The sequence below is a fragment of the Sorex araneus genome, chromosome 7 (assembly GCF_027595985.1).
Source record: "Sorex araneus isolate mSorAra2 chromosome 7, mSorAra2.pri, whole genome shotgun sequence".
NCBI lineage: Eukaryota > Metazoa > Chordata > Mammalia > Eulipotyphla > Soricidae > Sorex > Sorex araneus.
The window spans coordinates 53,042,577-53,054,156 of record NC_073308.1 but is presented as its reverse complement, the minus strand read 5'-3'; the positions used below and the strand labels follow the sequence as shown (position 1 = coordinate 53,054,156).

At 39.6% G+C, this 11,580-nt stretch overlaps 1 pseudogene; it reads left to right on the top strand.

The window, feature by feature from the left end:
* The first annotated feature begins 8,932 nt into the window (after positions 1-8,932).
* LOC129406456 (D-glucuronyl C5-epimerase-like) lies at positions 8,933-11,270 on the top strand (annotated as a pseudogene).
* Positions 11,271-11,580: the final 310 nt, after the last annotated feature.

Genomic DNA, 11,580 nt, shown 5'->3' with positions numbered 1-11,580 from the left:
TGTTAATTGTCGATTTCTCAAGCAGGCTCAGTAACCTCTCCATTCGTCCTTTCCCTGAGATCTTAGAAGTCTCTCTCCACTTGGCCCTCCCAATGATGTCACACTGGAGGCTCTTTCAGGGTCAGGGGAATGAGATCCAGCTTGTTGCTGGCTTTAGCATATGAATACACCATGGGAAGCTTGCAAGGCTGTCCCATGTGGGCAGGAAAGTCTCAGAAGCTTGCCAGTTTCTCCCAGAGGGAGAAGTAGGCTACAAGATATCGCATGGCCACTTTGTGCACACTTTAGCTTTAGAGTGGATAAACACAGATTTCATACTTACGTTGCCCTCTTACTCCAGCTCTTCCTCTCCCCCAGTCATTCCCAGGAGCAAATTAAGGGAAGAACAGCTTCTCAATTAGAATAATGATTGGCCTGCTGACCAATACTGAGTATTTCTATTATAAAGTTATGACTCATGACTAAAAGTGATTACAACTATAAAATTATGATTAAAAACTCAGTTTTACAAAGCGATGGAGAAAACTATCTCCATAGGGACAGTGTGAATAGATAATCTTTTTTTTCTTTTGCCTTGACCTTTAGAATTTTACTTCTCAACGAAATCAGTATTGTCATTTTAATGGAGGTAAGGCTGACATGCGTGTAGAATATTAGTTTCAGGCGTACAACATAAAAGTAATGACATAGTTGTATACATATGGCTAAATGATCACCATGATAAATATAGATAATATCTACCTCCGGGCATAGTTACAAAATTATTTTTCTTGTGATGAGCACTTTTGAGATGTACTTTCTTAGCAACTTTAAAATATACAAGAATTACTATTGCCTCCATGCTGCACAGGGAATTCTCATGATTTATTTATTTTATAATTGAAAGTTGTGATATAGTCTTTTAAAATATTCATTAATTCACATTTGTTCTTTAATAACCAGAGAGTCAAGAGTTTCAATCCATACTTGGCTAAAAGTTGTGGATTCTCTGGAAAATATTCTGGAAGTCTGTGAGTAGTCCAGATTAATAATGACATCAATATTAAAAAGGTGAGGAAGGCATTGCTTCCTTGAATGCTAAAACGACTAGCCTATGGATATCATAGCAGTTGTTTTCTAGTTGTATATTTAAATCCCCAAAATATGCTACTTGAAGTTTGCTTATTGGTATTATTTGTATACTTATTGATAATGTCTGTGCTTAGGCATGAATTTGATGCAGTCATTTTATTTATTTTTTTTATTATTTTTTTTAATTTATTTATTTTTAATTAGAGAATCACCGTGAGGGTACAGTTACAGATTTATACACTTTTGTGCTTATACTTCCCTCATACAAAGTTTGGGAACCCATCCCTTCACCAGTGCCCATTCTCCACCACCCGTAAACCCAGTGTCCCTCCCAACCTCCCCAATCCCATCTCCCCCCCACCCCACCCTGCCACTGTGGCAAGGCATTCCCTTCTGTTTTCTCTCTCTAATTAGCTGTTGTGGTTTGCAATAAAGGTGTTGAGTGGCCGCTGTGCTCAGTCTCTAGCCCTCATTCAGCCCGCAACTCCCTTCCCCCACATGGCCTTCGACTACAATGTAGTTGGTGATCGCTTCTCTGAGTTGACCTTTCCCCGGAACGTGAGGCCAGCCTCGAAGCCATGGAGTCAACCTCCTGGTACTTATTTCTACAGTTCTTGGGTGTTAGTCTCCCACTCTGTTATTCTATATACCATAGATGAGTGCAATCTTTCTATGTCTGTCTCTCTCTTTCTGACTTATTTCACTCAGCATGAAACTTTTCATGCCCATCCACTTAACTACAAAATTCTTGACCTCCTTTTTTCTAACAGCTGCATAGTATTCCATTGTATAGATGTACCAAAGTTTCCTCAACCAGTCATCTGTTCTGGGGCATTCGGGTTTTTTCCAGATTCTGGCTATTGTAAACAGTGCTGCGATGAACATACATGTGCAGATGTTGTTTCGATTGTACTTTTTTGCCTCTCTGGGATATATTCCCAGCAGTGGTATTGCTGGGTCAAATGGGAATTCAATATCTAATTTTTTGAGAGTCGTCCAAATTGTTTTCCAGAAGGGCTGAACCAGTCGGCATTCCCACCAGCAGTGAAGAAGGGTCCCTTTCTCCCCACATCCTCTCCAACAGCGGTTGCTTTTGTTCTTTTGGATGTGTGCTAGTCTCTGTGGTGTGAGGTGGTATCTCATGGTTGTTTTGATCTGCATCTCTCTGATGATTAGTGATGTAGAGCACTTTTTCATGTGCCTTTTGGCCATTCGTATTTCTTCCTTGGTAAAGTTTCTGTTCATTTCTTTGCCCCATTTTTTGATGGGGTTGGATGTTTTCTTCTTGTAGAGCTCAACCAGTGCTTTATATACCATTGATATCAACCCCTTATCTGATGGGTATTGTGTAAATATCCTTTCCCATTCTGTGGATAGTCTTTGTATTCTGGTCACTGTATCTCTTGCGGTGCAGAAGCTTTTTAGTTTAATGTAGTCCCATTTGTTGATCTCTGTTTTTACTAGATTGCTTAGTTCCGTGTCACCTTTGAAGATACCTTTATCTTCAATATCGTGGAGGGTTTCGCCGACCTTGTCTTCAATGTACCTTATGGTTTGTGGTCTAATGTTGAGGTCTTTAATCCATTTTGATCTGACTTTGGTGCATGGTGTCAGGTCAAGGTCTAAACCCATTTTTTTGCATGTGGTTGTCCAGTTGTGCCAGCACCATTTGTTAAAGAGGCTTTCCTTGCTCCACTTCACATCTCTTGCTCCCTTATCAAAGATTAGATGGTCATACATTTGGGGTTGTGTGTAGGGATATTCCACCCTGTTCCATTGGTCTACGGCTCTGCCTTTGTTCCAGTACCATGCTGTTTTAATTGTTACTGCTTTGTAGTAAAGTTTGAGGTTGGGGATGGTGATGCCTCCCATCATCTTTTTCCCAAGAATTGTTTTAGCTATCCTTGGACGTTTGCTATTACATATGAATTTTAGGATTGCTTGATCCATTTCTTTGAAGAATGTCATGGGTATATTTATAGGGATCGCATTGAATCTGTATAATGCTTTAGGGAGTATTGCCATTTTGACAACATTGATTCTCCTTATCCACGAGCAGGGTATATGTTTCCATTTCCTCATGTCCTCTTTGATTTCATGGAGTAGCGTTATGTAGTTTTCTTTGTAAAGGTCTTTTACTTCCTTGGTTAAGCTGATTCCGAGGTACCTGATTTTCTGGGGCATGATTGTGAATGGGATTGCTTTTTTCATGTCCCTTTCCTCTGATGCAGTCATTTTATGAATTGTCTGTTCATAAGCAAAGGAGAGTTTGGCTAGCTGCCTCAGTCTTGCTTAAGGGGTTCAGCTCACCCTGACCTCCCCCGTTTCCTGTTGGTCTCTCTCCATATTAGCCTCTTTGACCATCACTCTCAGTATTCTTCTTGTCATCCATTTCCTAAGCATGTACAGTTCAGGAGAACTAAATTGCAGTGAACTGAGGAGGTCTGAAGTGGAGTGAACTGTCAGTGCTGATGGACTGGCTAGCTTCCAGGCTCTACTTGGTGATCTTGTCGGACCATTACATACTGATTATGGTTTATTGATGATGCCTGTGAAACAGTTTAAGAGGCCAAATGTAACATCTCTGAGCAGGAGAAGCCTCCCAGCTGGTTGGAATGTTATGCACCACTTCTTTCTACACTACACGATGCTGCGTCAGTGACGTGATACCTGATAGCTTCCTGAAGGACAGCAGTTTCCCACTGATTCACTTTTATGTCTGTGGAGGATTCTGCACACATTACTGCCTGAGTAAAGACTCACAGCAACTTCAGGAACTTGCTGGAACTTTTCTGTATATTACGTATTCTTCTATGTGTCATGTCTCCTTTTCCATCTTAAGACTGTAGACACATTTATGAAGAACAATTTCATAGAGGCTGGAAAGACAGTACAGCAGATAGGGCTCTTGCCTTGCATGTGACAGACCTGGATTCAATATCTCACACTGCATATGGTCTCCTGAGCATCACAAGAAGTGATCCCTGAGCACAATGGGCCGTGGGTCCCAAAACAAACCAGAACAAAAGAATCATTTTATAGTCAAAGGAAGGTAGGGCATCTGTTCACGATTGGCATTCTTAAATATTTGAATTAAGGTGAAGATGGGAATGTATAAATTTAGTTTGGAGATATGCTTAGTCTATTTTATTTGTATCTCAAAATTCTAGGGAGACAGTAATATAAGTGTTCCAACTTGACCTAGATACAGAATTACTTAGACTTTGAACACTTGGTTCATATAACAATACCTAAAACATCAAGAAATATTCTATGAATCAGTAATATAACATTGTACCAAGTGTCTCTTAAGATATATATATACAAATATATATATATATATATATATATATATATACTTTTAAAAAGTAATTTTTACTTTAAGAAGTCAGCTTGAAAAATAAAATGAATTCCTAAAGGAATAATTTTGAAGATAGCTGAGTTATTTTAAGAATTGCTGAGTGGATAGTTAATTGTTTAATGTTAAACTTCTGCTTAACCTGCCATGTTCACCTTGAGTCCTATTAGCTAGGAACATAGCAATACTACGTTGCTGAAATCATGCAGAGCTTGAAACTGGAGTGGTTCATCTCTATGACACTTAGAGGAAATTGTTCCTGACCACTAGATGGGGCTATGAATCCTCTGGCATTATTAACAGAGCTCTTGCAGATGTTTGATTTCCTTGAAGGAAAAACGTTTTCCTTAAAAAAAATTTCTGAGTCTTACCCCTCCCCTTTTAACTCCCTCTTCTATTGATGATTGAAAATTCCCCAGACTCTCAGTTATAATGACAAAGCAATGTTACGGGAACGCTGTGAAAGTACAATCACTATATTATGTTCCAGGAAGGAAACTGATGTGTTGCCAAGGTCACCTTATAGTTAATTCAGGCTCTCCACTAATAGCAATAGGTTCATCATGGTGACATACTAACAATTCCTTCCTTCTTTCCTTCTTTCTCTATTTATTGGTCCAAGACACAACTCATTAACTTCATCTATTTGGAGTGAAGGCCACAGATTGCTTCGAGGACTTAGGAAGCTATGAAAATGTGATTACATTTGGAATGAGTATATAAACCCCAAACCAGAAAACAAGCACACACTCTTTCCCTCTTAATTTTACCAATTCCACACCAAGATTAACTGAAATAATCTACAGGTTCTTGTATCTGAAAAATGAGTCTACCAGACTTAAACAATGATTACTTCACACATGAAATCTGAGTCTGATGGTACATTGTGCTGTGAGGTGTTTATCTTTAAACAGACCTGATTTGCTTTAATTTAAAAGTAATCATTACATTATACAGACTTTAAGACTACGTCTTAGAAGGAAGAGAGAAAAACTGACAATCCCAAATATCTTAGAGTACACACTATCACAAAGTAAGCATTAAGAATATTTTAGACAATTGAAGGTTTCAAGCCATCAAAACTATATTTTATACTATGGAAGCTGTGTCATTTTCACATTATTTTATTCACTGTCCATATTTTAATTTATTGAATTCTCATACAATTTGAAGTGAAAATTAAGTTTGACCTGTTTAGCTGTGATATTCTATTTTAAGGACTGAGACGATAGCACAGTGGGTAGGGTGTTTTCTTTGCACGCAGCTGATCTGGGTTCAATTCCTCTGTCCCTCTTGGAGAGTCCGGCAAGCTACCAAGAGTATCTTGCCTGCAGGGCAGAACTTGGCAAGCTACCTATGGCATATTCAATGTGACAAAAAACAGTAACAACAAGTCTCACAATGGAGATGTTACTGGTGCCCGCTCGAGCAAATCCATGAATAATGAGATAACAGTGCTATTTATTCTATTTTAAAGTCAGATTGGAGGATACTAAAATAGTTGAGAGACCGCTATGTTCCTCATGTTGATATTTAGGCAAAAGATACAAAGAAGTCATTTTAATCAAAGATTATTTTTTTGAACCTAGGGTCAGATAAAAATCTCTTAAAAGGGCAGAAAAAATTAATTGCTAGTAACATATTTTTGATGGGAATTATATGTGGTAAGCATACTTAGGAAGTTGTTCAAAAAGTTGTTTTTTAAAATAGAAGAGGAAGAGAAAATGGAAGCTTCACATAGCTGTTTGCTTCCGAAATGAGGCAGACCTGGAAAACCATAGATAAAGAGTCACCCATTAATCTCCTTTGGCATTCAAGCCAACCTGATACAAATATAGGAACCCAAATGAGTCGATTTTACTTCAGAGAATAAGTACAACCCCAAATTACTTTTAGCCTATAAAAGTCCAAATAATAAAATACCTGGCCAGAAAGAAAACGCAGTGAAATATATATCTTTCATTTAAAAAATAAAATTTGTATATTTTGACAGCAAGACAAAGATCAAAAAAGCTTGAAAACACAAATCTTGAAAGGAGAAAATAAGACTTATCCATAACTCTGTCACTCAAGGAAAAATACTTTTAGAGTTATATATGTGTTGATGTATTTAGAGGACCATACCGACTATAACTAATTTACTTGTTTTGCTTCCCTGTAAGTTACAGTTCTTTTGGGAGCTGAGCGATAGTACAGTATGTAGGGTACCTGTCTTGTACATAGCTGACCCAGGTTTGATCTTCGGCACCACACACAGATGCCTGAGCTTCCCCTGGAGTGATTCTTGAGTGCAGAGCCAGGAGTAAGGCCCTGAGCATAGCCAAGTATCTCCTCCAAACTGAATAAAATAAAATTGTTCTTTTTATGTATCACTGGTTTATCATCTAAAATGTGATTTTTATAATTAAAAATTCTAATATCTAGGTATAAAATAATTTGATCAGGTATGCACTTTGGACATTTAGATGGTTTTTTAACCTTGACAAATATCTATGTATTTGTGTATTTGGAAGGAATATCATCTCATGATACTCTTTCTTTTGTCTTATCATTTACTATCAGGCGATTACAATATCAATATTATGATTCACATTATTAGCAATTTGTGCTCTGATCAATTGGCCAGAATGTCTCCCCAGAAAAGGTATTATATATCCTTTATAATAAATGATATTTTGTATTTTGAGGGAACATACCTAAAGAGTATGTGATTTCAGATTTATTTAACAGAACATTCACCCACTAATTTTACAATGAACTGAAGCTTCTTTCCCAAAACACTAAATACTATTTTTGCTAAATAAATCATTATTTCTTATTTGTTCAAATCTGATTAATGGAGCAATTAAATAGCATTCTTTACATACATAGTCATTGTTTGAGGGATCCATTATTTGCTAACATCTCAGTATATTTTAGGATTATTTGTTGTTTTCTCACTCCATTTTATGAACAAGGAACTTCTCTTATAGTACTTGTACCTCTATTCATGTAACTGGAGAATAGTAGGAGTAGTATGTGCTTGACACTGAGTTCACCATTTGATATTCTCACAAAAAAAATTGGTTGAACCAAAAACTGGTTGAACTAAAATTAAAAATTGGTTGAACTAAAACTGGAGCTATAGCACAGTGGGTAGGGTGTTTTCCTTGCACGAGCTGACCTGGGTTCGATTCTTCCATCCTTCTCAGAGAGCCCAGCAAGCTACCTAGAGTATCCCACCCACATAGCAGAGCCTGGAAAGCTCCCCTTATTCTAAATGCCAAAAATAGTAACAATAAGTCTCACAATGGAGACATTGCTGGTGCCCTCTTGAGCAAATCAATGAATAATGGGAAGACAGTGCTACAGAAAAAAATAAATGTTATGTATGTTTATATATGTGTGTGTGTCTGTATATATATTTATATTTATGATTCTTTCATGAATTAAAATCACACCAATACTGTAAGTTTACTCCAATTCTTCCAATTTTAATTCATGTTCATTGAATTCAGAGCTTTTCTAGTGCTTAGTTGTTGTTGCCTTTTTTGGAATGTGAATATCCTAGCTTCCTATTGATTACTCTTTTCTTTTTGGGTCACACCTGGCGATGCACAGGGATTACTCCTGGTTCATGCACTCAGAAACTACTCCTGGTGGTGCTCAGGGGACCATAAGGGATGCTGGAATCGAACCAGGGTCGGCTGTGTGCAAGGCAAATGCCCTACCCACTGTGCTATCATTCCAGCCCCTGATTACTTTTTTCAATATTAATTTATTTCATCATCATCATCTTCATCACCCTCCCATTGATCCTCAATTTTCTTGAGTGGTCTCAGTAATGTCTTTGTTCGTCCTAGCATTGAGATTTTAGAAGCCTCTCTTAACTCGTCCTTCCCAACAGTGCCGCATTGGAGACTCTTTCAGGGTCAGGGGAATGAGACCCATCATTGTTATTGGTTTTGGTATACAAATATGCCAAGGAGAGCTTGCCAGGCACTCCCAAGATATAAGTAAGCACATTTTCAAAGAGCCCCATATGGTGTTCAGGAATAGCAACAGCTCCTTACCCAAGCCCCTTCTCAAACAGAGGGATCAGACTAGCTGTGGCCCTGCATGGGGCAAAGCCAAGCATCTCTGGTTCAGCCACTGACAGAACCCACTCTAGTTGTCAGTTACATTTCCAACCACCCAACCCATGGAATGCAATGATCCCAGAAGGCTGGTTTTAAGGATCACATATCCCCATGACATAATCCACAACCCCCTGCCGGCCAGTTCTGAGAGTGTATCTCCACTCTGCCCACAGTGAGCCTGGAGTCTGTGCCTCCAGCAGAGGTTGCAATAGGGTTTTGGCTGAGAGCGCTAGTTGTGCTTTGCCGTGCTGCCTTTAAGGCAGCTTTTCCATCCTTGACAAATTCTCGGAAGATGGGGACCTTGTCAATAGTACTCAGGAGCTGAAGCTGATTGAGGTGGGTGGTGTGGTAGTCCCCGCACACCAGGTTGGGGGCAATGCTGAGCATGAAGTAAAGGAGGCCATAGATGGTCCTTGAGCCAGTGTCATAGAGGGGAAGCATAGCCTTCAGGGACAACATGCCCTGCTCATACAAGGACGTCAGTTTCTCCCCCACGGTTTCTTTTAAGTTGTGTGGCAAGTGTGGCTGATAAGTCTGGATTTACAAATGTTAAGCAGTTCATTGCTCCAGAAACCAGTGAGGGTGTATCCTTGCAACTGGGTAACACAAAAGATTTTATTATTTCATTTGACTTCAAGTTCTTGACAAATGGGAGTGTGTCAGTGGTGCTAGAGACCACGGAGAAGAATCAGCTCTTCACAGTACACTGTCTCCAACACCAGCTGATTGCTCTAGAGGATAGAGACATCTACTACAGCATTGGGCCCAGAACCTCCTGGAGCACAGTCACCAGGGACCTGGTCACTGACCTCAGGAAAGGAGTGGGGCTCTCCAACACAAAAGCTGTCAGGCCAACTAAACTCATGCCCAAGAACGTGGTCCGGTTGATTGCTAAAGGGAAAGGTTCCCTCGACAACCATTTCTACCACAGCACACATGACTGCCTTCTCTGCTGCCAGTGATTGACTGGTAAGTGTAAAAAATATGCTCGAGAAGGAAGTGTTGTTCACAGACTCTCTGGGCGCCTCTCTCTCTCTGGCCGCATTAAATGCTCTCGACCCGCTGTGTATGGACTGGATCAGGATGGCTGTTGGTGATAGGCAGGCAAAGGAAGAACAAGGACCAAGCTGGTTGCTGATTAGTTGCCATTTATTCAATCTCTCATATCTCCCATCTCACTTACTCTTCATTCCTAGCTCCTAGATCTCCTCATTCCTGGATCTCAGACCTCCCTCTGATCTTACAGTCTTAGTTTATATAGCAATTACGTAGGGTGGTATTAAAAAAGTGGAGTTGAACATTAATAAATCAACAAAGAGATATGAGGTCACTCCTCCAGGAGATTAACTCAATGATAAATTCTCATCAAAAGAGATTACTCCAGATTACTAGGAGATCCACTCAGAGGTGGAATCCCATCCAGGGTGTGTTGCTTTCTTCTTTCCTCAGCTAGTAATCCACTTAAATAGTTGTAGTAAATCGACTTCTAATATTTTTAGCAATGTCATTCTATATGAGCACAGTAGGAGATATATCAAGCTTAAAGTATTTTCTTCCTGAGGACATCTCACTATATATTCCAGACCACAGTCCTCAGGCCAGGTTAGTCTTTCTAACCCAGCAGGGTCCTTATCCAGTTACCTCTTTCAGGTCATGACAGAGTTTGTCTATGAACGTGCTCTTAACTTATAGTTAAGTATTATGGTGTTTGGCCTGTTCCATTTCGATGTCAGGGTCGCTCACAGCTTGCCCTGAGTCCATTCAGTCCCTCGTTGGGACCCTGCTTTGGGGATGCTAGGAACTAAGGGCAACTGAGTCGAGAAAGCAGATGCCCAAGAGTCAATTAACTCCCAAGTTACAAAAGCATAATATTAACTGTCGTCCCATGTCCATACAGAAAGGACATTGCTTTAAGGTCACTGTCACTGTCATCCCTTTGCTCATCGACTTGTTCGATCGGGCACCAGTAACATCTCTCATTGTGAGACTTATTGTTACTCTCTTTGTCATATCCAATACACCATGGGTAGCTTGCCAGGCTCTGCCTCTCGGGCTAGATATTCTCGGTAGCTTGTCAGGCTCTCTGAGAGGGGTGGAGGAATCGAACACGGGTTGGCCGGCCGCGTGAAAAACGAACACCCTACCGCTGTGCTTTAAGGTAAACTATGCAAAAGACATTACTTACAATTCAAGTTCAGTGTCCTTAGAAGGATCTGATATTACAAGGTAACAGAATCTGATTTGGGAAAATGTGATTAACTGGATGGGGAGGAGAGCACAGAGAAGAGTTTATACATAAACAAAGTAATGGGAGTCACTGGGGCACTGTGATGGGTGTAACCCGATAAATCTAAGTTCTCTACAGCAAGGTTGAAAGGATAAACCCAATGTTATCCTACAGGTAAGGAACCAGGATGAGAAAGATGGCTGGCCAATCATGGTAAACCATAACTTAGGGGAAGGGTTAAAGTCTTTAGAACCAGAGTGGTACTCGGCCATGGTCCAAGGACAAGCCATCTTGTCCTAGTCAGGGCTTACGTGTTAACAAAGTATCACTTATTCCTCAATTCAGCCTGAAGGGTGACAGCCCCTTATAAATTTCTCTCCGAGCAGCACGAGTCAAAGTTGTGTTCATGAATAAACATGACTGGTATGAAGAATACTTACCCACCCCTAGCTCTTTTGTTCTAAATGGCTTTATTAATTTATCTAATAACCCATAAAATGTTGAGACTGTTGTGCTAAATGATATATGCAGGATAAAGGTAAATACATGATTCTAATTGTATGTAGAAAGCATAAAAAATGAAAGATCAATTAAAAATATTCCCTGGGACTATAGAAACAGAAGGTATGGTGAGAAGAAGAAAAAGGTATGACAAGCAGGAAAAGCAGGTAAGAGGGGGCAATTGTATGGTGGAGCATGTCAACTAGACTTTGTGGTGATCATAATGTAGATATGTGAACATGTAAAATGATAGTGCTATACACTTTAAGTATATTCATGTTAAAGCAAATGTTACAAAGTTTGAA